At 43.9% G+C, this 23,788-nt stretch overlaps 1 pseudogene across 1 annotated transcript; it reads left to right on the forward strand.

Annotated features, from left to right (window-relative positions):
- Positions 1 to 20,843: 20,843 nt before the first annotated feature.
- Positions 20,844 to 21,975, forward strand: LOC308251714 (migration and invasion-inhibitory protein-like; annotated as a pseudogene). The gene is made up of 2 exons: positions 20,844 to 21,863; positions 21,964 to 21,975. The product of its transcript is annotated as a migration and invasion-inhibitory protein-like (transcript).
- Positions 21,976 to 23,788: the final 1,813 nt, after the last annotated feature.

Genomic DNA, 23,788 nt, shown 5'->3' on the forward strand with positions numbered 1-23,788 from the left:
TCTAGGTCCATCCATGCTGTCACAAAGATTTTATTTTTTAAGGCTGAGTAATATTCCATTGTGCTTCCTCTTCTTTTTTTAAAAAAATTCTTTATTGTTTAAAGTATTACATATGTCTCCATTTCTCCCCATTGACCTCTCCCTGGCTGTTCCCACCCCCTCCCAGCACATGCCCTCACCCCCCCCCCCCACTGTCTGTGTTCATTGATTATGCTTATATGCATGTATACAAACCCTTTGGTTGTTCTCTTACCCGCCCCTCCCCTGCCTTCCCTCTGAGGTTGGACAGTCTGTTCGATGCTTTTATGTCTCTGGATCTATTTTTGTTCATCAGTTTATGTTGTTCATTATATTCCACAAATGAGTGAGATCATGTGATATTTATCTTTCTCCGACTGGCTTATTTCGCTAAGCATAATGCTCTCCATGCTGTTGCAAATGGTAAGAGTTCCTTCTTTTTTACAGTAGCATAGTATTCCGTTGTGTAGATGTAACACAGCTTTTTAATCCTATAATCTGCTGATGGGCACTTAGGCTGTTTCCAAATCTTAGCTATTGTAAATTGTGCTGCTATGAACATAGGGGTGCATATATCCTTTCTGATTGGTGTTTCTGATTTCTTGGGATATATTCCTAGAAGTGGGATTATTGGGTCAAATGGGAGTTCCATTTTTAATTTTTTGAGAAAACTCCATACTGTTTTCCACAGTGGCTGCACCAGTCTGCATTCCCACCAGCAGTGTACAAGGGTTCTTTTTTCTCCACATCCCGCCAGCATTTGTCATTTGTTGATTTGTTGATAATAGCCATTCTGACAGGTGTGAGATGGTACCTCATTGTTGTTTTGATTTGCATCTCTCAGATGATTAGTGATTTTGAGCATCCTATCTAATAAAAGAGTAATATGCAAATTGACCATACCTCTGCTACACCCACAAGCCAAGCCCACCAGCCAATCAGGAGTGAGTATGCATATTAACCCAACCAAGATGGCTGCGGCCATGGAGTGAGCAGGAGGCTTGGGTTTCCCCGGCAATGGAGGAAGCCAAGCTCCCACAGCCCTGAACTCTGCTCAAGGTTATGAAGTTTCAATTATACAAGATAAATAAATCCCAACAAAAATGGCAGCAGCCACAGAGCTGGAGAGAGCAGGAGGCTTGGGTTTCCCCCAGTGATGGAGGAAGCCAAGCTCCAGCAGCTCTGGCCTCTGCTCAAGGCTACAAAGTTTCAATTACAGAAGATAAATAAATCCCAGATACCAGGGCCTCCACTTGGGTCACCGGGGGGCGTGGTCGGCCTGCAAACCACCACAGGCCCCTCACCCAGGCCGCCCCACGCCCCAAGGGAACCCCCACCCTGATCCGGGACACCCTTCAGTACAGACCAGCCGGCCTGCACCCGTGCACCAGGCCTCTATCCTATCTTCTAAAAGAGTAATATGCAAATTGACCATCACTCCAACACACAAGATGGCTCCCCCATGTAGTCAAAGATGGCTGCCCCCATGTGGACACAAGATGGCCACCACAAGATGGCCAGCAGGGAAGGGCAGTTGGGAGGGACCAGGCCTGCAAGGGAGGGCAGTTGTGGGTGATCAGGCCTGCAGGGGAGGGCAGTTAGGGGTGACCAGGCCGGCGGAGGAGGGAAGTTGGGGGTGACCGGGTCTGCAGGGGAGAGCAGTTGGGGGGTACCAGACCTGCAGGGGAGGGCAGTTAGGCATCAATCAGGCTGGCAGGGGTGGGCAAACTTTTTGACTCGAGGGCCACAATGGTTCTTAAACTGGACCGGAGGGCCGGAACAAAAGCATGGATGGAGTGTTTGTGTGAACTAATATAAATTCAAAGTAAAGGAGTGGAGGGAAGAGCAAGAGAACCCTCTGCTCTTTTGGCTCCACGGGCCGGATAGAACAGCTGAATGGGCCAAATCCAGCCCGCGGGCCGTAGTTTGCCCACGGCTGGGTTAGGGGGTGATCAGACTGGCAGGCAGAAGTGGTTAGGGGCAATCAGGAAGGCAGGCAGGCGAGCAGTTGGGAGCCAGCAGTCCTGGATTGTGAGAGGGATGTCTGGGCAGTCAGACATCCCTTGAGGGGTCCCAGATTGGAGAGGGTACAGGCTGGGCTGAGGGACACCCCCCACCCCCATGCACGAATTTCGTGCACTGGGCTTCTAGTGTTTTCATATGTCTCTTGGCCTTCTGTATGTCTACTTTTAAAAAGTGTCTATTTAGGTCCTTTGCCCGTTTTTTGATTGGATTGTTTATCTTCCTTTTGTTAAGTTGTATGAGTTTCCTATAAATTTTGGAGATTAAACCCTTATTGGATGTAACATTGGCAAATATGATCTCCCATGCAGTGGGCTGTCTTGTTGTTTTGTTGATGGCTTCTTTTGCTGTGCAGAAGCTTTTTATTTTGATTTGGTCCCATTTGCTTATTTTCTTCTTAGTTTCCATTGTCCTAAGATGTGCTACCTTTGATTGATTGATTGATTGATTGATTGATTGATTTTAAAGAGAGGGAGGGGGGACAGAGAGACCTCGGTTTGTTTTCCACTTATTTAATTTATGCATTCATTGGTTGCTTCTTAATGTTCCCTTCCCTTCGACCAAAAATTGAACCCACAACCTTGACATATCCAGACAATGCTGTAACCAACTAAGCTACCTGGCCATGGCTTGTATTACTTCTTATTTATTTTATTATTATTTTATTATTATTATGTTTATTGATTTTAGAGAGAGAAGAAGGGAAGAGGGAGTGAGAGACAGAAACATCTATCAGAGAGAAACATTGATGAGAAACACTGATGGGCTGCCTTCTACACACCCCCTATTGGTAACTGAGCCTGTAGCCATTTTACCTCCAATCTTATTGATGGGCACGTAGGTTGCTTCCATATCTTGGCTACTGTAAATAATGCTGCAATGAACATAGAAATTCATATATCTTTTCAAATTAGTGTTTTGGGTATTTTTGGGTATATACTGAGAAGTGGAATTCATGGGTCATAATCTAGTTCTACTTTCAATATTTTGAGGAAATTCCATACAGTAAAACCTCAATATAATGAACTAATTCAGGCAAGGGGGTGTCTGTTAAAGCTGAAAATCCATTATATAACAAAGTAGGTTTTCTGAATGTATATATTAAAAAGTTGACAAGTTAGTTAGTTTACCTGTTTTTACTTATGTAGACACATTTGTGTAATTAAAATTAAGTATGTCCGAAAATAAATTAACAGAAATTATTATTATACTAGAGGCCCGATGCATGAAATTCATGCAAGGGGCTCGGCCCTTGCAGCCCCAGCTTTGTCTGGAAGGTCGTTTGGCTGTCTGGTCTAATTAGCATGGTATGCTTTTATTATTATAGATGTATTACTGTAATTTTAAATTTATACTGATAGATCTAGTAAATATGTGCATTTACCAGTCACTGAGAGTAAACAAACGCACCGGGCTAGGGCATGGCTTAGCGCGAGGGAGAACATCCAAGGGCTCTCCTTAAAACTGCTGCAGAAGCCCTAACTGTGTTGCTCAGTGGTTTGAACATTGGCTGAAGGGTCTCAGCTTTGATTCCAGGTGAAGGCACATACCTGGGTTGCAGGTTCAATCCCCAACCTGGGTCAGTGCGAATGTGGGAGGCACCCAGTTGATGTGTCTGTCTCACATTGATGTTTCTCTCTCTCTCTCTCTTCCCTCTCTCTCTCTCTGTTTCTCTCTCTGTCTCTCCCCTTCCCTCCCTCCCTTCCACTCTTTCTAAAAAAAGAATTAATGAAAATAATATCCTTGGGGAAGGACTAACAACAACAACAACAACAACAAAACTGCTGCAGAAAGTCACTCTAAGCAACTACAGAACCAATTACCACCAGTGATGTGATGCAGTGTGATAACATGCAAATCATTCCCTGAACATTGTTTATGAGCGATTTAAATATGTAGACTGTCTATATATATAAAAGCCTAATATGCAAAGTGTCCCCTGGGGAGTTCAATCGCTTGCTATGATGTGCACTGACCACCAGGAGGTGGCACGGAATGAACAAAGGCCCCCGCTGGCAGCCAGCAGCCGCTAGGAACCCTACCCATGCACAAATTTTGTGCACTGGGCCTCTAGTAGTTATATATCTGTAATATTTATTTATGCTGGTAAAATTACTACAGTGTTTTTTTCCAACTATGGCCTATTTGCTAAATTTTGTTAAAAATAGCAGTGAATTAATAACAAAAAACCTGTTAATTTAATTATAATAAAATCTTGGTTAAAAGCTTTTTAAAATTAACAGGGTGTTAATTTTCACATATTGACATATGGAGCAGAAATTTTGTCCGTTAAATCAAGGTCTGCAAAATCTCGGTTTACTGTACTGTATTCCACAGTGGCTGCACTAATTTGCAATCCCACAACAGTACACGAGGGTTCAATTTTCTCCACATCCTCGCCAACACTTGTCATTGGTTGATTTATTGATGATAGCCATTCTGACAGGTGTGAGGTTAGAGCTCATTGTGGTTTTAATTTGCATTTTTCTGATGATTAGTGACATTGAGCATCTTTTCATATGTCTATTGGCCATCTATAGGGCCTTTTTGGGGAAATGTCTATTTAGGTCCTCAGCCCATTTTAAAATTGGATTGTGTGTTTTTTGTGTATGTTAAGTTGTCTGAATTCTTTATAAATGTTGGATATTAACCCACTATTGGATGCATCATTGGCTAATACCTTCTACCATTTTGGTTTTGTTGATGATTTCCTTTGCTGTGCAAAAACTTTTATTTTAAAATGTATTTATTTTTAAATTATTTAAAAAACTAATTCTTTAATGTTGAAAGTATTACATATGTCCTCCTCTTCCCCACATTGATTGCCTCCAGCCTGCCCCCCGCCCACTGCCCCAGGCCTTCAGCACCCTATTATCTGTGTCCATGGTTTATGCATATATGCATACAAGGTCTTTGGTTGATTTATTTTATTTTTTCTTTTCCTTGCCCAAGGAGATATATCAGAAAAAAATATTACTAAGAGCAATGTAAGATAATTTACTGTCTATATTTTCTTCTAGGAGTTCTATGGTTTTGGGTCTTACATTTTAAGTTTTCAATCCATTTTGAGTTTATTCTTGTATATGGTATAAGAAAGATGTCTAGTTTCATTTTTTACACGTATCTGTTTAATTTTTCAAAACCATTTATTGAATATACTGTCTTTACTGTATTGCATATTCTTGCCTCCATTGTCATAGATTAATTGACCAAATAGGCATAGGTTTATTTGTGGGCTCTCTATTCTGTCCCATTGATCTATGTGTCTCTTTTTATGCCAGTACCATGCTGTTTTTGTTTTTTTTTAAAAATATATTTTATTGATTTTTTACAGAGAGGAAGGAAGAGGGATAGATAGTCAGAAACATCGATGAGAGAGAAACATCGATCAGCTGCCTCTTGCACACCTCCTACTGGGGATGTGCCCGCAACCAAGTTACATGCCCTTGACCGGAATCGAACCTGGGACCTTTCAGTCCGCAGGCTGACGCTCTATCCACTGAGCCAAACCGGTTTTGACCATGCTGTTTTGATTACTATAGCCTTGTAATATGGTTTGATATCAGGTAGTGTCATACCTCCAACTTGGTTCTTTGTCAAGATTGCTGTGGCTATTTGGAGTCTTTTGTGGTTCCATATAAATTTTAGGATTATTTGTTCTAGTTCTGTGAAAAATGCCCTTGGTATTTTGATAGAGAATACATTGAATCTATAAGTTGCTTTGGGCAGTATGAACATTTTAGAAATATTTTCTTCTTAAGATGAAATAATTTGTCCTTTCAAGATAAACTTTACCCTTTATGATACTAATATATAATATGTTATACTAGTGGCCCAATGCACGAATGAAGATTCGTGCAAGAATGGGCCTTCGTTCCCCTGGCTGCCAGCACCACCTTCGCTCTGGCAGGAGCAGCCTTTCTGATCCGGCCCGGAGCTGCCTTTCTGCCTTCCCATGCTGCCCACAGGCCCGGAGCAGCTGGGGTGGTGCAGAACGCCTGTGTCGTCACCATGGCGATGACCAGCTGCCCCGCCCCGTCCCCGCTGCTCAGTGCCTGTGTATACAAATTAGCCAGCCATCTTTGTTGGGTTAATTTGCATACTCACTCCTGATTGGCTGGTGGGTGTCATGAAGGTATGGTCAATTAGCATGTTACTCTTTTATTATACACACACACACACACACACTGAATGGCCAGATTATTATGATCTCTGAACGCATAATAATCTGGCCACTCAGTGTTTATCCTATATAATAAAAGGCTAATATGCAAATTGTCCCCTCGACCAGGAGTTCGACCAGCAGGCAGGCCGGCCAACCGCTCATGTCTCCTCCCCCTGGCCAGGCTGGCCGGGCCTCACCCATGCACGAATTCATGCACCGGGCCTCTAATATATATATTTATATATACTGAGTGGCCAGATTATTATGCGTTCAGAGATCATAATAATCTGGCCACTCAGCATATCAGTATATATATACAGGCTTGCTTTGATGGGACAGACCTGGAGAATGTGCCCTGACCCAGGACTAAGAGCTGAGGTTGCTGCCATTCACCATATTTGTTTAGATGGTGTTTTGAGAACCAACTCAAACCATATCTTTCCCTTCAGAAGGGCAGACAAAGCTATAAAAGTGGGGCTCAGCAGAAGCTAAATTGGCCTTTTCTTTCTGGTTCCCAGCTATTGCTTGCTGCTGATCCAGGAACTCATCCTTGATTTCCTGAACCTTTTCCCCTCCTCCTAGCCAATTGCAACTCCTCTTCATTTTTAGTGTTTGCCTTAAATGTCACTTCCTCAGGGACTCCTTTCATGACCCCTGCTGCCAATTAAGCAAGGTCTCCCTGTTATATAATCTTATAGTTCTCTGAGCTGATGCCTTTATAAATCTTTTCACAGCTACCTTTAAATTGATATATTTGGTAATAATTTGTTTGCTTCCCTCCCAGGGACTAGCTAGCTGTTCCCCAAAACTTGTCCCTTTTTATCTTGGGTACACACAGCTATTAGACTGTGTCTTCCTGGCCACATTTGCTGTAGGTTGGCTGAGTTCTAGTGAATGAGCTCTGAGAAGAAGTAATGTGCTCCACTTCCATAGCTGGCCCATAAAAACTCCTAAAAATGGTCCTATATTATCTTTCCTCTTCTGTGGGTGAGCCTGTTGATGAATGGTTGAACCACAGCATGGAATAAGCTTGGATCCTTGAGTCATTGCCTGGAGAAGGGCTTATTGACAAGCAGGAAACACCCAGTTTATATTTTACTAGTGGCCTGGTGCACGAAATTCGTGCATGGAGCGGGGAGTTCCCTCAGCCCAGCCTGCACCCTCTCCAATTGGGGATCCCTTGGGGGATGTCCGACTGCCAGTTTAGGCCTGATCTCGCAATCTGGGACCCCTGGTTCCTAACCGCTCACCTGCCTGCCTGCCTGATCGTCCCTAACTGCCCTCCCCTGACGGCCTGATCTTGCCCCTAACTGCCCTGCCCTGCTGGCCTGATCTCACCCCCAACTGCCCTCCCCTGCCGGCCAGATTGGTCAGTTTCTATGCCAGTCAGCGTCAAAAGCTCCGCCTCCTAGGCAGCCATTGGCTCCCCTCATTTCACCCAGATTTGGTTCTGATTGGTCAGTTTCTATGCCAGTCAGAGTCTCTGGGCCTATCTCTGGGCCTGATTAGAGAGGTGGGGCTGATCAGCATCCCCTGTGGAGGCCCCTAGAGAAACAGAGGCGTGGCTGCTGGTGAAGCCCAGAGAGAAAGAGAGAGGCAACAGCTGATCAACAGCTGCCACAGAGGCTGCGGATCAGACCCTGCCTCTCTCTCTGGGCCTCTCTCTGGGCCTGATCCACAGCCCCCTCGGCAGTCAGTGCTGGGTCACCACGGCAACCCAGCACTGACTGCAGGACTGACTTCTGGTGTTCTGTCAAGCCTTCAGTTGGCGGTTACGGACCCTGAGTTTTTATATATTAGGATGTGGGCAAGAAGTAAACTTCTATTGTGTTAAGTCACTGGGACTTTGGGGTCTATCTATTATAATGGTTAGAGTTATCTTAATACACTCTGTCCCTTAGGCTGGTGTTTGGTTCATTGAGTGTTCAGATATTCTCTTTAGATGAACTGTCCACCCTTCTCCTTCTCCTGGGAGGAAGACCTTCACTGATGGCCTGAAGATCCCTTCCTATCCCTGGCTCCCAGTTGGGTTTAGCTTGTGGCACTGAAAGGGGATGTACTAGTAGAGCAGGTGATGATTGAGGGCTGGGTTTTTATTTCCTTAGCTCCCTCTCTGCCGGTCACCTGATGTTAAGAAAAAATTATCTCCAACTTGGGAAGCAGCAGGAAGATGGCCTCATGACCTTTCAGCATTGCTTAATATGTGTGTCACTTGGGTTGTCTAGGAAGTGGATGCTAAGAAGTGTAAGAGAATTATTGAGAGAGAATGACTCACAAATGGAAATGGGAAGGAAGCAGGACTGGCAGAAAGAACCCCAGACTACAATGTAGCCAAGCCAATGTGGGACTCAATAGTGAAGCTGACTCACAAAGGAATCCCACATTGGTCAGAAGCCCTCGTGCCCTTGCTGTGGTCATTATGGCTGGGCTGCTGGGGAAGAGCCAGATGTGGGGCGGAGCCTGAAGGCGGTGACAGCTGGAAGTGCTCAGGGAGCTGCCTTGCGGCAGAATAGCAGGTTCTTTCTTAGAGAGATCTGAGTGGTGCATCTCGCCAGGCTTATTCAAAGTTTATTTAATCATCTTGAAGAATGTATCTTTTTAAAAAGTCACGAATTGAACTTTAATTTTCATGCAATACAATTCAGGGGTATTAGGTGTACAGTTTTTAAAAAAAGACTCTTTTTGCCCTGGCTGGTGGGATTCAGTGGTTAGAGCGTCAACCCACACATTGAAGGGTCGCAGGCTCCATTCTCAGTCAAGGGCATGTACCTGGGTTGCAGGTTTGATCCCCATCCCTGGTTGGGCACTTTTGGGAGGCAATCAATTGATGTGTCTCTCTCACATTGATCCTTATCTCTCTCTCTGCCCCTCTCTCTCCTCTCCTCCCTCCTACCCTCTCTGAAAATCAATGGAAAAAGTATCCTCAGGTGAGCATAAGCAAAAAAACATAAAAGTGGACTATTTTTTAGAGAATTTTAGGTTCATGGTAAAATTGAGCAGAAAGCATAGAGTTCCCAGGTACTCTCTGTCCCTCACACACACAGCCTCCCCACTATCCACATCCCTCATAATTGATGCACGTGCACTGACCCATCATTATCACCCAGAGTCCATTTGACATTAGGCTTCCCTTTTGGTGTTGGCCAAAAATATAATGCCACATGGTCATTGGTATGGAATCATACAGAATAGTTTCACACTCCCAAATCGTCCATGCTCCGCCTAAGCATTCTTCCCTTGCCCAGTGTCTTTTTTTTTTTTTAACAAAAAACTTTTTATTTAGTACTTGCACCTAAGCTTGCTATATATATTGAAAATGTACAAAGAATAACATTGCACTTTTTTTTGTTAAATCCAAGTCAAAGACATTCATTAATAAGGAATCATTTAATGAGAATATTACAGGAATTTTTCTAAGCCATCTGATCAGAACTGTCTCTGAATAGTACCGTACTTTGGAAGGTATTGGCATATATTTGAAAGAAACTCAGAAATTTTCAAAATAAGCCCCAATTAAAAAACAACAACTACCTATATTCAAGCTAAAACTACATAGAACTTTCCTTTCCAGAAACAATAATCCACGAAGCCTGGCAGTTTGAAAAGTAAGGTCCCGAACAAGCGACAGTAAAAAATAAGTGTATACAGCCCTAGCTGGTTTGGCTCAGTGGATAGAGTGTCGGCCTGTGGACTGAAGGGTCCCAGGTTTGATTCTGGTCAAGGGCACATGCTCGGGTGTGGGCTTGATACCCAATGAAGGGCATGCATGAGGCAGGCAATGAATGATTCTCTCTCATCATTGATGTTTCTCTCTCTCTCTCCCTCTCCCTCTCCCTTTCCCTTCCTCTCTGGAAAGAAAAAAATATATATAAACAAAAACCTACAAAAAAAAAAGTGTATACTTAACTTCTACCCCCTCAAAGCAGAGTCTACTCTCAATTCCTCAGCCTTGAAAAGAAGGTGAAGAATAGTCTGGGAGCAACTTTGGGCAGGGGGTTGATAAACAAAGCTCAAGCAGTTGAACATGGAGATCTCGCAAAAGAATTTCAGGTAACCTGACCAAGTGATCAAAATCTGTCTTTAATACAAAGATGAAGAGGCTCCTGGACCAGCCCCAAGCTCTCCTGCCCTATGTTCCCAAGCAAACCCTAGGGATCCTGCTCCATGGGAGACTTTCAGTGTCTGGGAGCTCTTTGTGTGAATGAGGTGAGCATAGACTCCATGTGGGCATTTTATTTATTTTATTATTTATTTTAAAACTAGAGGCCTGGTGCACAAAATTCATGCATGGGGGGGGGGTTCCCCTCAGCCCAGCCTGCACCCTCTCCAATCTAGGACCTCCCTCTCACAATCCTGGACTGTTGGCTCCTAATTGCTCACTTGCCTGCCTGCCTGGGCGCCCCTAACTGCCTCTGCCCTGATGGCCTGATCACCCCTAACTGCCCCCCACTGCTGGCCAGGTTGCCCCCAACTGCTCCCCCTGCCAGCCTGGTCTCCCCTAACTGTCCCCCTCTGCTGGCCTAGTCGCCCCTAACTGCCCCCCCCCGCCAGCCTAGTCGCCCCTCGCTGCCCCACCTGCCAGCCTAATTGCCCCCAACTGCCCCCCCTGCCAGTCTGGCCGCCCCCAACTGCACCCTCCCCTGCCAGCCTGGTTGCCTCTTACTGCCCCCCCTGCTGGCCCGGTTGCCCCTAACTGCCCCCTGCCAGCCTGGTTGCCCCAACTTCCCCCCCTGCAGCCTGGTCGCCCCTCATGGCCCCCCCCACTGGCCTGGTCGCCCCACACAGCCTGCTGTTCAGTCGTTTGGTCATCCCTCACTAACCCCCCTGCCAGCCTGGTTGTAGGCAGCCATCTTGTGAGGGTGTGAGGGTTAATTTGCATATTACCTCTTTATTATATAGGATTGTTTTATGATATATCTATGTAATAAAAGCCTAAGTGACCATTAGGTGGAACAAGCAGAATTACCGGTTGCTATGATGTGCACTAACCACCAGGGGGCAGACGCTCAACACAGGAGCTGCCCCCTGGTGGTCAGTGTGCTCCCACAGGGGGAGCACCGCTCAGCCAGAAGCCACGCTCACAGCTGGCGAGTGCAGCGGCAGTGGTGGGAGCCTCTCCTGCCTCTGCCACAGTGCTAAGGAGCAGCAAGCCGAGTGGTAAGGAGCACTGAGCAGGCGGGTGGTAAGGAGCAAGGGATTTCGGACAGTGAGAGGGATGTCTGACTGCTCAGCAGTCAGCCATCCCCTGAGGGGTACTTAGCACTGCTGGAGAGGCAGGAGAAGGGGGCTTCTGTCTGAGTGATTCTCCCCCTGTGGGAGCGCAGTGACCACCAGGGGGAAGCTCCTGCATTGAGCGTCTGTCCCCTCGTGGTCAGTGTGCATCATAGTGACCGTCGATTTACATATTAGGGTTTTATTATATAGGACTAGAGGCCCAGTGCATGAAATTCATGCACTGGTAGGGTCCCTAGTAGCTGCTGGCTGTCAGCTGGGGCCTCATTCCCTTCCCCTGGCTGGCCCCGCCCCCTTGTTGAACTCCTGGAAGAACTCCCAGCGGAGGGGACAATTTGCATACTATGCTTTTATTATATAGCAGACGTCCTCAAACTACGGCCCGCAGGCCACATGCGGCCTGCCGAGGACATTTATCCAGCCCGCCGGGTGCCGCTGCCTGTCCTGCTTAGCAGCCGACTCGTCCCGGGCCCGCAGTGCGCATAGGAATTTGTTTATAGTTTTTTTTTAAACTATAGTCCAGCCTTCCAGCGGTCTGAGGGATAGTGAACTGGCCCCCTGTTTTAAAAGTTTGAGGACCCCTGTTATATAGGATTGTTGTAAGTGATACATATGTACCCCTTTTCTACCATTGACCTCTTCTAAACCTCGCTACCCCCACTCCCTGCCCCAGGCCTTCACCACCATATTGTCTGTGTCCATGGGCTAGGCATATATGCATACAAGTTCTTTGGTTGATCTCTTCCCACTCATCTACCCTTCCATCCTCCCCTCTGAGATTCTGTAGTCTGTTCCATGCTTCTATGTCCCTGGATCCATTTTGTTCATCAGTGTATTTTGTTCTTTAGATTCCACATATGAGTGAGATCATGTGATACTTGTCTTTCTCTGACTGGTTTATTTCGCTTAGCATAATACTCTCCAGGTCCCTCCATGCTGTCTCAAAGGGTAAGAGATCTTTCTATTTTACTGCTGCATAGTATTCCATGGTGTAAATGTACCACAGTTTTTTTTATCCACTCCTCTACTGATGGGCACTTGGGCTGTTTCCAGATCTTAGCTATTGTAAATTGTGCTGCTATGAATACAGGGATACATACATTCTTTCTGATTGGTTGGTGTTTTGGATTTCTTAAGATATATTCCTAGAAGTGGGATCACTGGGTCAAATGGCAGTTCCATATTTAATTGTTTTCCATAGTGGCTGCACCAGTCTGAATTCCCACCAGCAGTGTACTAAGTTTCCCTTTCTCCACATCCTCACCAGCACTTGTCATTGGTTGATTTGTTGATGGTAGCCATTGTGATAGGTGTGAGGTGATGCCTCATTGTTGTTTAATTTGCATCTCTCTGATGATTGGTGCCTTTGAGCATTTTTTTCATGTGTCTCTTGGCCAGCTGTATGTCCCCTTTGGAGAAGTCTCTATTTAGATCCTTTGTCCATTTTTTACTTGGATTGTTTGTCTTCCTTTTGTTAAGTTGTATGGATTCATTATGTATTTTGTATATGAACCCTTTATCAGATGTATCATTGCCAAATATGTTCTTCCATACTGTGGGCTTTCTTTTCATTTTCTTTTTTTAAATATATATATTTTTATTGATATCAGAGAGGAAGGGAGAGGGAGAGAGAGATAGAAACATCAATGATGAGAGAGAATCATTGATTGGCTGCCTCCTGCATGCCCCTGACTGGGGATTGAGCCTGCAACCTGGGCATGTGCCGTGACCAAGAATTGAACTGTGACCAAGAATTGAACCATGACCTTCTGGTTCATAGGTTGACACTCAACCATTGAGCCATGTCAGCTGGACCTTCCAGAAACTTTTCATTTTGATGTAGTCCCATTTGTTTATTTTCTCCTTAGTTTCCTTTGCCTTAGGACCCTGGTCGGCAAACTGCGGCTTGCGAGCCACTTGCGGCTCTTTGGCCCCTTGAGTTTTTAGCAAAGGCCAGCTTAGGAGTACCCTAATTAAGTTAATAACAATATACCTACCTATATAGTTTAAGTTTAAAAAATTTGGCTCCCAAAAGAAATATCAGTCGTTGTACTGTTGATATTTGGCTCTGTTGACTAATGAGTTTGCCGACCACTGCTAGGAGATGTATTGGTAAACATATTGCTATGAGAGGTCTCTAAGATTTTGCCACAGCAACTTTGAAAAAAAGGTTTCTTCTAGGATTTTTATGGTTTCCTGACTTACATTTAAGTCTTTGATCCATTTTTTTTGTTTATTCTTGTGTATGGTGTAAGTTGGCAGTCTAGTTTCATTTTTTTGCATATATCTGTCCAATTTTCCCAGCACCATTTTTTGAAGAGACTGTCTTGACTCCATTGTATGCTCTTGCCTCATTTGTCAAATATTAATTGAGCATAATATCTTGGGTTGATTTCTGGGATATCTGTTCTGTTCCATTTATCTATATGCCTGTTTTTGTGCCAGTACCAGGCTGTTTTGATTATAATGGATTTGTAGCATAACTTGATATTTGATATTGTGATCGCTCCAACTTTGTTCCTCTTTTTCAAGGTTGCTGTGGCTATTTGGGGCCTTTTTGGGTTCCATAAAATTTTTGGAGTACTTTTTCTGTATCTGTGAAGTATGCCATTGGTAATTTAATAGGGATTGCATTGAATTTATAGATTGATTTGGATATTATGGACATTTTTGTGATGTTAATTCTCCCAATCCATGAATATGGTATATTTTCCCACTTGTTTATATCTTCTACTGTTTCTTTTTTCAATGTTCTGTAGTTTTCTGAGTACAAGTCCTTTACTTCCTTGGGTAAGTTTATTCCTAATTATCTTAATTTTTTTGTTATTGCAATGGTAAATGGATTGTTTGTTTAGTTTCTCTTCCTGAGAATTCATTATTTGTGTATAAAAATACCATCAATTTTTGGGTGTTAATTTTGATCCTTCTACATTGCCAAATTCCTTTAGTAAATCTAGTAGTTTTTTTGGTGAAGTCCTTAGGATTTTCTATGTGCAATATCATGTCATCTATGAATAATGAGAGTTTTACTTCCCCCTTTCCAATTTGGATTCCTTTTATTTCTTCTTGTCTGATCGATGTGGCTAGGACTTCCAGTACTATGTTGAATAAGAGTGGTGAAAGTGGACATCCCTATTTTGTTCCTTTTCTTAGGGGAAATGGTTTTAGTTTTTGCCCATTGAGTATAATGTTTGCTGTATGTTTGTCATATATGACCTTTTTTATGTTGAGATATGCTCTCTCTATCCCCAGTTTGCTGAGAGTTTTTATCAAAAATGGGTGTTGGATTTTGTTGAATGCTTTTTTTTCATCTATTGATATAATCATGTGATTTTTATCTTTCAATTTGTTTACGTGATGTAGCATGTTTATTGATTTGAGAAAATTGTACCAACTTTGCATTCTTGGAATAAATCCCACTTCGTCATGGTGTATGGTCTTTTTAATATATTGCTGGATCCGATTTGCTAATATTTTATTGAGGATTTTAGCATCTATGTTCATTAGGAATATTGGCCTCTAATTCTCTTTCTTTGTAGTGTCTTTATCTGATTTTGGAATTAGGATAATGCTGGCCTCATAAAAAGAGCTTGGAAGTGCTCCTTCCTCTTGGATTTTTTGGAATAGTTTGAGGAGTATAGGTGTTAGTTCTTCGAATGTTTGGTAAAACTTCCCTGTGAAGACATCCAGACCCAGGCTTTTGTTTGCTGGAAGTTTTTTAATTACTGCTTCTATTTCTTCAGTTGTTATTGGCCTATTCAGGTTTTCTGATTCTTCCTGATTTAGTTTTGGGAGATTGTATTTTTCTAGGAATTTGTCCATTTCATGCACCTTGTCCAGCTTGTTGGCAGTATTTTCTTACAATTCTTTTTGTTTCTGTGGTGTCAGTTGTTACTTCTCCATTTTTGTTTCTGATTTTATTTATTTGAGTCCTTTCTCTTTGTGTCTTGATGAGTCTGACTAATGGTTCATCAATCTTGTTTATCTTTTCAAAGAACCAGCTCTTGGTTTCATTGATTATTTAAAAAAATAATTCTTTATTGTTGAAAGACTTTTTTAAAGTCTTTATGTCACTTATTTTGCTCTAATCTTTATTATTTCCTTACTTCTACTTACTCTGGCCTTTTCTTGTTGTTCTCTTTCTAATTCTTTAAGTTATAGGGTTAAATTGTTTATTTTTCTTTCTTTCTTATTTTTTGAGATGGGCCTGTAGTGCTATGGACTTCCCTCTCAAGACTACTTTTGCTGTGTTCCAGAGATTTTTGGTTGTTGTGTGTTCATTTTCATTTGTTTCCAGGAATTTTTTTTTTTATTTCTTTCTTGATCTAATTGGTAACCCATTCATTGTTTGATAACATGCTATTTAGCCTCCAGGTGTTTGAATGTTTTTGAGTGTTTTTACTGTAGTTAATTTCTAATTTCATTCCACTGTGATCTGAGAAGATGCTTGATATGATTTCAATCTTCTTGAACTTGTAGAGACTTGTTTTGTGTCATAACATGTGGTCTAACTTTGTTAATGACTCATGTGCAATGGAAAAGAATGTATATTTTGCAGCTTTGAGGTGAAATACTCTATAAATGTCCATTAAATCCATCTGAGCCAGTGTGTCATTTAGAGTCAATTTTCTTGTTAAATTTTTTATCTTGAATATTTACCTAGTGAAGTCAGTGGGTTGTTAAAGTCCCTTACTATGACTGTATTGTTGTTGATCTTTCCCTTAAAGTCCTGTAGAAGATTTAAAAATATATATTTAGGTACTTCTATATTGGGTGCATACGTGTTTACCAAGGTTATATCCTCTTGTTGGATCCACCCCTTCATTATTATGCAGTGACCTTTGTTGTCTCTTGTGATGGCCTTCATGTTGAAGTCTATTTTGTCATATATGAGTATTGCTACTCCAGCTTTTTTTTTTTCATTTCCATTTACATAGAAAAAATTTTTTTATTCTTTCACTCTCATCCTGTATGAGTCTTTTGTTCTAAGGTGGGTCTCTGGTAGACAGTAAATTTGAGCCATGTTTTTGTATCCATTCAGCTACCCTACATCTTTTTATTAGAGCATTTAATCCATTTACATTTAAGGTTGTTATTAATAGGTACTTATTTACTTCCATTTTAATTCTGTATCTTATGGTTCTCTCTATTTCTGCTTCTCATTATAGCAGTACCTTTAGCATTTCTTCCAGTGCTGGTTTGGTAGTGATAAACTCCTTCAGCCTTTTTTGATCTGGAAAGCTCTTTATTTCACCATCTATTTTGAATGCAAGCCTTGCTGGATATAGTAATCTTGGTTTCAGATTTCTGCTTTTCATTACTTAAATGCTTCATGCTATTTTCTTCTGGCCTGTAGATATTCTGATGAAAAATCAGCTGACAGCCTTATGGGAGCTTTTTTGTAGATAACAGTTTGCTTTCCTGTTACTGCTTTTAAGATTCTCTTGTTGTCTTTAATTTTTGGCATTTTAATTATGATGTGTCTGGGAATGGGCCTATTTAGGTTCTTCATGCTTAGGATTCTCTATGCCTTCTGCACTTGTGTTTTTTCTTTCACCAGAAGTTAAGGTTAGGGTTAGTGTTAGGTACTTCACCAGGTAAGGGAAGTTTTCTTCCTTATTTCTTCAGACACATTTTCTATCCCTTCTCACTGTCTTCTCCTTCTGATCGCCCACAACTGCCCTCCCTTGCAGGCCTGGTCCCTCCCAACTGTCCTCCCCTGCAGGTCTGATTGCCCCCAACTGCCCTCCCTTGCAGGCCTGGTCCCTCCCAACTGCCCTCCCTTCTGGCCTGATTGCCCACAACTGCCCTCCCCTGCTGGCCATCTTGTGGTGGCCATCTTGTGTGCACATAGGGGCACCAATCTTTGACCACATGGGGGCGGCCATCTTGTATGTTTGAGTGATGGTCAACTTGCATATTACCTCTTTATTATGTAGGATTGTTACACTTCATGTTGTCCCATAGCTCTCTTAAGCTGTCCTGTTTTTTTCTTTTTGGTTCTCTGAGTGATTTTTTTCTACCCTGTCTTTTGATTCACTGATTTGATCCTCAGCTTTCCCTAATCTGTTGTGTATTCCTTCCAATGTGTTCATTATTAGTGATATGTCATTTTTTATTTCTGACTGGTCTTTTTCATAGTCACTATATCTTTTCTTATGCTGTTGAACATCTTTGCCATCATTATTCTGAACTCTATATCAGATAAATTTTTAATCTCCATTTCTTGTAGCTCTTCTGCTGGAGAATTCTCTTGTTCTTTCATTTGAGGGTTATTTTTTTGCCTCCCCATTTTGGTTTCTTGTTTGGGTTTGTGTCTATGTATTTGGTAGATCTGCTAGGACTCCCAATCTTTAGGGGAGAAAAATGTAAGATGTTGTTTCTGACTGGCCTTGAGCCCCAATTTTGGAGCTACCTACAATCCACAGCTTGTGGCTCTCTCTGCTAGGGCTGGGTGCCTTTGGAAATGACCAAGTTGTGCACCAGGCTCTGCTTTTCCTAGCCTTGGGCCCAGAAGGAGATCAGGCATAGACTCAAAGCCTCCAGAGATCTACCTCTGCCTGTAGTCTGATTGTTATTCTCAGTCTTAATTTGCTTAAGGCTATACACCATAGGGTGGGGAGAGAGGTGTTGACACAGGATGGAGTAACTATCTTTCATCTAGGCAAAAACTGCCTGGATAGCAAAGATCCATGGAGAAAGATGTCCTCCACAGTGTGAAGGAATGACTCAGTGCAGGAAACCGGGGTGGCTCCAACTCCAGAGCCCCCAACCCTGGACTCTCCTCCCACAGCTCCAGTTCACTCTGCCCTCCCTCTGCCAGAGCCCAAGGTGTGTGACTGCACAGGAAATTTTGTTTGTTGGCCCTTTAAGAGTGTGCCTGCATTTCCAGCCCTCTCTCTGACAAACAGCAACCCTGCTGCTTTTCACAGGCAGATATTCTGTGAGCTCCTTTATCAGTTTTGGTTCTCTGGGCTGAGGAGCTCAGCTTGGGGCTTAGACCCCAGAGTTCTCAGTGGGAACCCCCCCACAGCTGAGTTATCTCTCCAAACCTGTCTGTGGGAACCTGGCCAGTTATTTCTACACTTCCTACCAGCCTCTTTGTGGTCTCTATTTTCTGTCCTTGGTTATAACGGTTTTCTCCATCTAGTCTTTAGTTGATTTTCAGGGTGTTTTAGTTGTATTTCCAGTTTATTCCTGGGAAAGTGTCAGTGTATCTTCCACTTATTTCGCTGCTATTTTTAATCCCCCTGGAGGTACATTTTGAAGAAAAAAGAAAGTGGGCTCTAAAGCTAGTTATTCCTAAAAGTTGTAAAAAGTTTTGTAAGAGTTATAGAAAGTTCTGTGAAGGGAAACTAAGACAGGGAAGTTAAAACAAGGCCAAATAATGTAGGCAATTCACAGCCATTATCTTTCCCAATCAAGGACATCAGAGCAAATAGTTTAAAAATCTTCCTAACAAAAAAACACTGAAAAGGAGGGCGAAGGGAGAAATGAAATGAAATGAAAAGAAAAGAAATGAAAAAAATTTCACTCCCTAGTAGAGAAGTCAGCAGTCTCAAGACTTGGCAAGGTAAAGTTGCCAGGTGCTCTTCATGATTTGTGGAAAAGCCATGTTAACGTAAAAAAACCATTGAAACCTGTAAAGAATTTTTGTGAGTTTATTTGAGACAAACTGTCAACATATGCCGGGAAGCAGAACCTCAACGAATGGAGATAATGCTCCGGAGAATGGCGGGTTACATTTGTATTTATACATTGCCATCAAAAGAGGGACATAGGTGAAATTCATTGGTGATAGATTAAGGAAGTGGGATAAAGCAAAGCTGGGAAAACCCCTGGGATTGGATAAAAAGTGAAATGATGGACACATACTTAGGTGGGTGAAGGAACAATTAACATGATAATGAAGGAATTTGTGGTATCTGTCCTGGTGCCCACCACATTTGGTTGTGCCCCAGGGGCTCCAGAAAAAGGGAAGTTACAAGTTATCCAGACATTTCAAGGTTATGTTATCATTGATGCAAAAAGACAGATAGGCTCAGTTAAGGTAAAGGTTGACCTTGTTAGTGAAGATACTGGCCTAGGATGTAACTGCCCACCATAACTGCATTTAGTTAAAGTTTAATTTCAGACCATCCTTTGTGGTTACTTTAGGTCTCTGAGTTTGCAAGACTGCCATGCAGGCCTCCCCCGAGCTTGTCAGGTCAGCATGTGGCCCCTTTCATCCACAGCCACAATAAAACAAAAGGGGACCTTAAGAATTAATCTTGCCTGGCCAGCATGGCTCAGTGGTTGAGTGTTGACCTATGAACTGGGAGGTCATGGTTCGATTCCCGGTCGTGGCACATGCCTAGATTGCAGGCTTGATCACCAGCTAATCAATGATTCTCTCTCATCACTGATGTTCCTCTCTCTCTCAAATCAATAAAAATATATATTAAAAAGAAGAATTAATCTGTACCAAAATAGCCAGCAGAGGAATTTTAGGACCTATGGACAGGAGGGTGTATGACATCACAGAGCCCACTCAGCCTACTCTTCATATTAGCTGAGAGCCTGTCTGTACTTTGTAAGCTGGATGTATAGGTTCATTTGCTTTACTTTTTAAAGAAAGGTACATACTTTAATAAATTGGCTTTTCAAAATACAGTCAAGGTCTCTCATATAAATTCATTTATATGAGAAGACAAGGATCGAGATTGGGAACAGCCCTCTCCCACTGACTCAGGGGGCTGTCTGATAACACCTCTCTGGTATCGGTGAGAAGTGCCTATAACAGCGGTCGCCAACCTTTCAGACCTCATGGACCACCAGTGGTCCAAGGATCACCAGTTGGCGACCGCTGGCCTATAACATTTAGCAGTCTGCAGCCATCTAGAAAATCCTATCTTTCCTAAACCAAGGACATTTAAGAGTAAATGATTTGCATTATTCCTCTCCAACCAGAGGGTAAATAGCTAAAATCATCCTACTCAGGGAGATAGATAGCAGAAATCCAACTAGTGTCATTTACTGACCACACCCAAGGACAATTGAAGGTAAACCCCTGAATAATACATTTAATTAGATAAATGAATCTAAAGTAAGCTAATACGGAATTTGTTTAATCCTTTTCCAGTGTATTAAAAAGGAAAAAGTCAAGAGCAGCTAGGCTGGGGACAGGGTGGGGGTGGGGAAGCGCTCAGTTGGAGGCCCTGGTGTGTGCCCCTGCAGGTTTCGGGCCAGAGATGGGAAAGATGAATCTTACTAAAAGGAAACAGGAAGAATGGGCAGGAGAAAGGAAAGAGTTCCTTCAAGAGCCTGGTAGCAGAGCTGGGTTTGGAACTCAGCCCTGAGGGCATTCTATAGCAGGGAGTCAGCGACATCCGACATCGGCTATGGGAAGCCAGACGATACGCCTGGGATGGTGGAGACCAAGGACCTGGCGCAGCTGCAGCAGCTCAACCTGGAGCTTCTGAGGCAGCTGTGGGATGCGCAGGATGCCATGCCGTGGTTGGTGGCCAAGGCAGCCTCAGACTCCTTCAATGGCCCAGCGAACCTCCTCCCCACGGGATGCCAACCAAGGTGACTCCTGCGACATGTCCTCTCCTGGCGGGGCCAGCTCGAGGGGTGATCTCTCTCCCACCTGTCAAGGAGCCCCTGTGCCCACTGAGGCCCTGGATGGCACCGTTGCTGGCCACCTCAGACTCGAATGACTCAGAGCAATCAGCAGAGCTGGAGGCACAGGCCCCGAGGTCCATCCAGGATCAACAAAGAAAGCTGCCCAAGCTAAGAGTGACCTCCAACAAGGAGTCTCCAGTGCCTGAGAGGAGCTGGCGCCTCAGACCCTACCTGGGCTCTGACTGGATTGCAGGGTCTCTGGACAACAGCTTGCCCATCAGCAGCAAGCCCGAGGCCTTCTTCTGGAAGCTGCAGGAGTTCCGGAAACCTACAAGGAGGAGTGTATTCACAGTGAGCCCGAACCCCAGTTCCCATGCCAGCGGGAGAGCAACAGTGCCTGGGAAGACCACGAATGTGTGTACTGTTACCGCGTCAACCGGCGTCTGTTCCTGGTTACTTCGGACCCTGGCACCCCGTGCCACCTGTGCAGGACACCCTGGGACCAGCGGGACCCCAAGACACTGGCAGACCCAGCACAGGTCCGGGCGAGCATCCCACAGTCCATCCTGAACCCACCCCACCGCTACCGCATCCACAGGCAGAAGAGCTTCAAGGCCTCTGACACACTGGCCCTGCCCTGGCACTGTCTGCTGGGCTGGGACATTCTCCCTCCAAAATCCAAGGAAAGCTCTGGTCCCCAGAGCCTGGACCTCTGGTCCTGTGTCACCTCCGAGGCCCAGCACCAGAAGCTGTTGGCTGGCCCTTCCCACTGGCCCAGCCAGTGCGGGTCCCGTTCCCCACCCCTATCTGGTCAGAACCCCAGGTGCCCCAGCCCCGCCCGTGCATCCTGGTTGAAGACCTGAGGACTGGCCACTTGGAGGACAGTGCTCCTGCCATCACCTCTAGCCTCTTCCCTCTGGCAGGGGTGCCCATGAGAGGGGAGCCTTGCCCTGCCTCAGCTAGAGGTGGACTTAGGCCCCACCCTCCTAGGTGGGGCTGGTGGGTAGGACCCAGGCCTGTCTCCTTCCTGGGCTCAGAAGGGCTGACGGGTGGGAGGTAAGGGCATTCTGTCTGGTGTGTTTGGAAATAAAGCCCAGTGCTGTCTGCACCTCCAGAAAAAAAAGAAAAAGAAAAAGAAAAAGTCTTTTATATATACTGTCTTAGTCAAATAAGCTTGACAACCTTCCCAGGTTTTGAATTTTAAGAAACTTTTCTTGACATAGAATTGGCTTTAAGTCATTCTAATAGGTCCGGTTTGCCCTACAGAAACATTACAATCACTGGGTCACTCTCTGCATCAGACCAGTGTTTGTTCCTCTTTCGCTGAGGGAAATTTACATAGGCAGTGCAGAAAATCGCCTCAGTAAGTGTGATCATCCGGCAGACACATGTGGTCATGCATATGTGAGCACAAACAATACAGGAGGCCTCTTTGGTAAGCATGATTAGTCTCACAAGCACTTACATATGGTCACGCATATGTGCGCACAAGCAGTAGAGTCTTCAATCAGATAGGATCACCCTGGTAAGCACATGTAGCAGGCAATCTTCATCTTGCCCTACATCTTATGAGGGCCCAAACAAGATGGCACTGGCTGCTTCTTTGTTCATTTTGCCTTTTCAGATGGGGTATTCCTCATCTACCACCAAGATCAGCACCCCCCTAGATTGCATACTGAGGAACTGGGATTCATTTGATCCACAAACCCTGAAGAGAAAGTGCATGATCTTCTTTTGTACTCAAGCTTTGCCTCAATATAAGCTTGCAGATACAGAGACATGGCCCCCCAGAGGGAAGTATGGACTATAATACCATCTTGCCATTCGATCTTTTCTGTATGAGGGAAGGGAAGTGGTCTGAGGTCCCATATGTTCAGGCCTTCTTTGCCTTAAGAGACAATCATAAATTGTGTCAGCAGTACAAAATCAATCCCTGGTTCCAGACAGCATTGACCCAAAGTGGTACCAGAGAGTCAGAAATCCCTAAGGAGTTGACAGGGCTTAGTGGCCCACCAAATGCACCTGAGCTATCTTGTCCTCCTTATCCAGGATCCCTGGAAGGACCAGTCCCACCTAGACCCAAGGGGACTTGGCCACCCAGGTCCCTGGCTATCCTTTGCCCTCTCCAGGCAGTGTCAGGGGGAGAGTTTGGATCTACCTTGGTCCAGGTATCGTTTTCCCTACAGGACTTAAGACAAATTAAGATAGATTTAGGAAAGTTTTTCAGATGACCCTGACAAGTGCATAGATGTTTTTCAGGAACTGAAACAAACCTTTGATTTATCGGTGAAGGATGTAATGCTTCTTTTGAGTCATACACTCTTGGGATCAAAGAAGTGGTCAGTCCCTGTAGATACAACTCAGCAGTTTGGGGATGAATACATCTTAACAAATGCCAGTGGGCTCCCCCATGATCAGATTGATCACTACCATATTGTCTGGAAAGACCTTAAATGGCTTGCTGATGAGCTAGCAGATTAGAATAGAAAACATTTCCAGGTTTGTGAGATTCAAAACTTAATGAGGTGCCACTCCAAGACCTTGAACGACTCTAAATTGTCAACTACAGACCAAGGGAAGGATGATAATCCCTTGGTCTTCATGGACAGACTCAAGGAGGCACTGACAAAATACAACTCTATGTACCCAGACTCTTTTAAGAACCAACTTATTTTTTATTATTATTTCCTTTTTATTGATTTATTGTCATACACTGGTTAACAAGATTATACAGGTTTCAAGTGCACA

The sequence above is a fragment of the Plecotus auritus genome (genome assembly GCF_963455305.1).
Source record: "Plecotus auritus genome assembly, chromosome: 6".
NCBI classification, from domain to species: Eukaryota; Metazoa; Chordata; class Mammalia; order Chiroptera; family Vespertilionidae; genus Plecotus; species Plecotus auritus.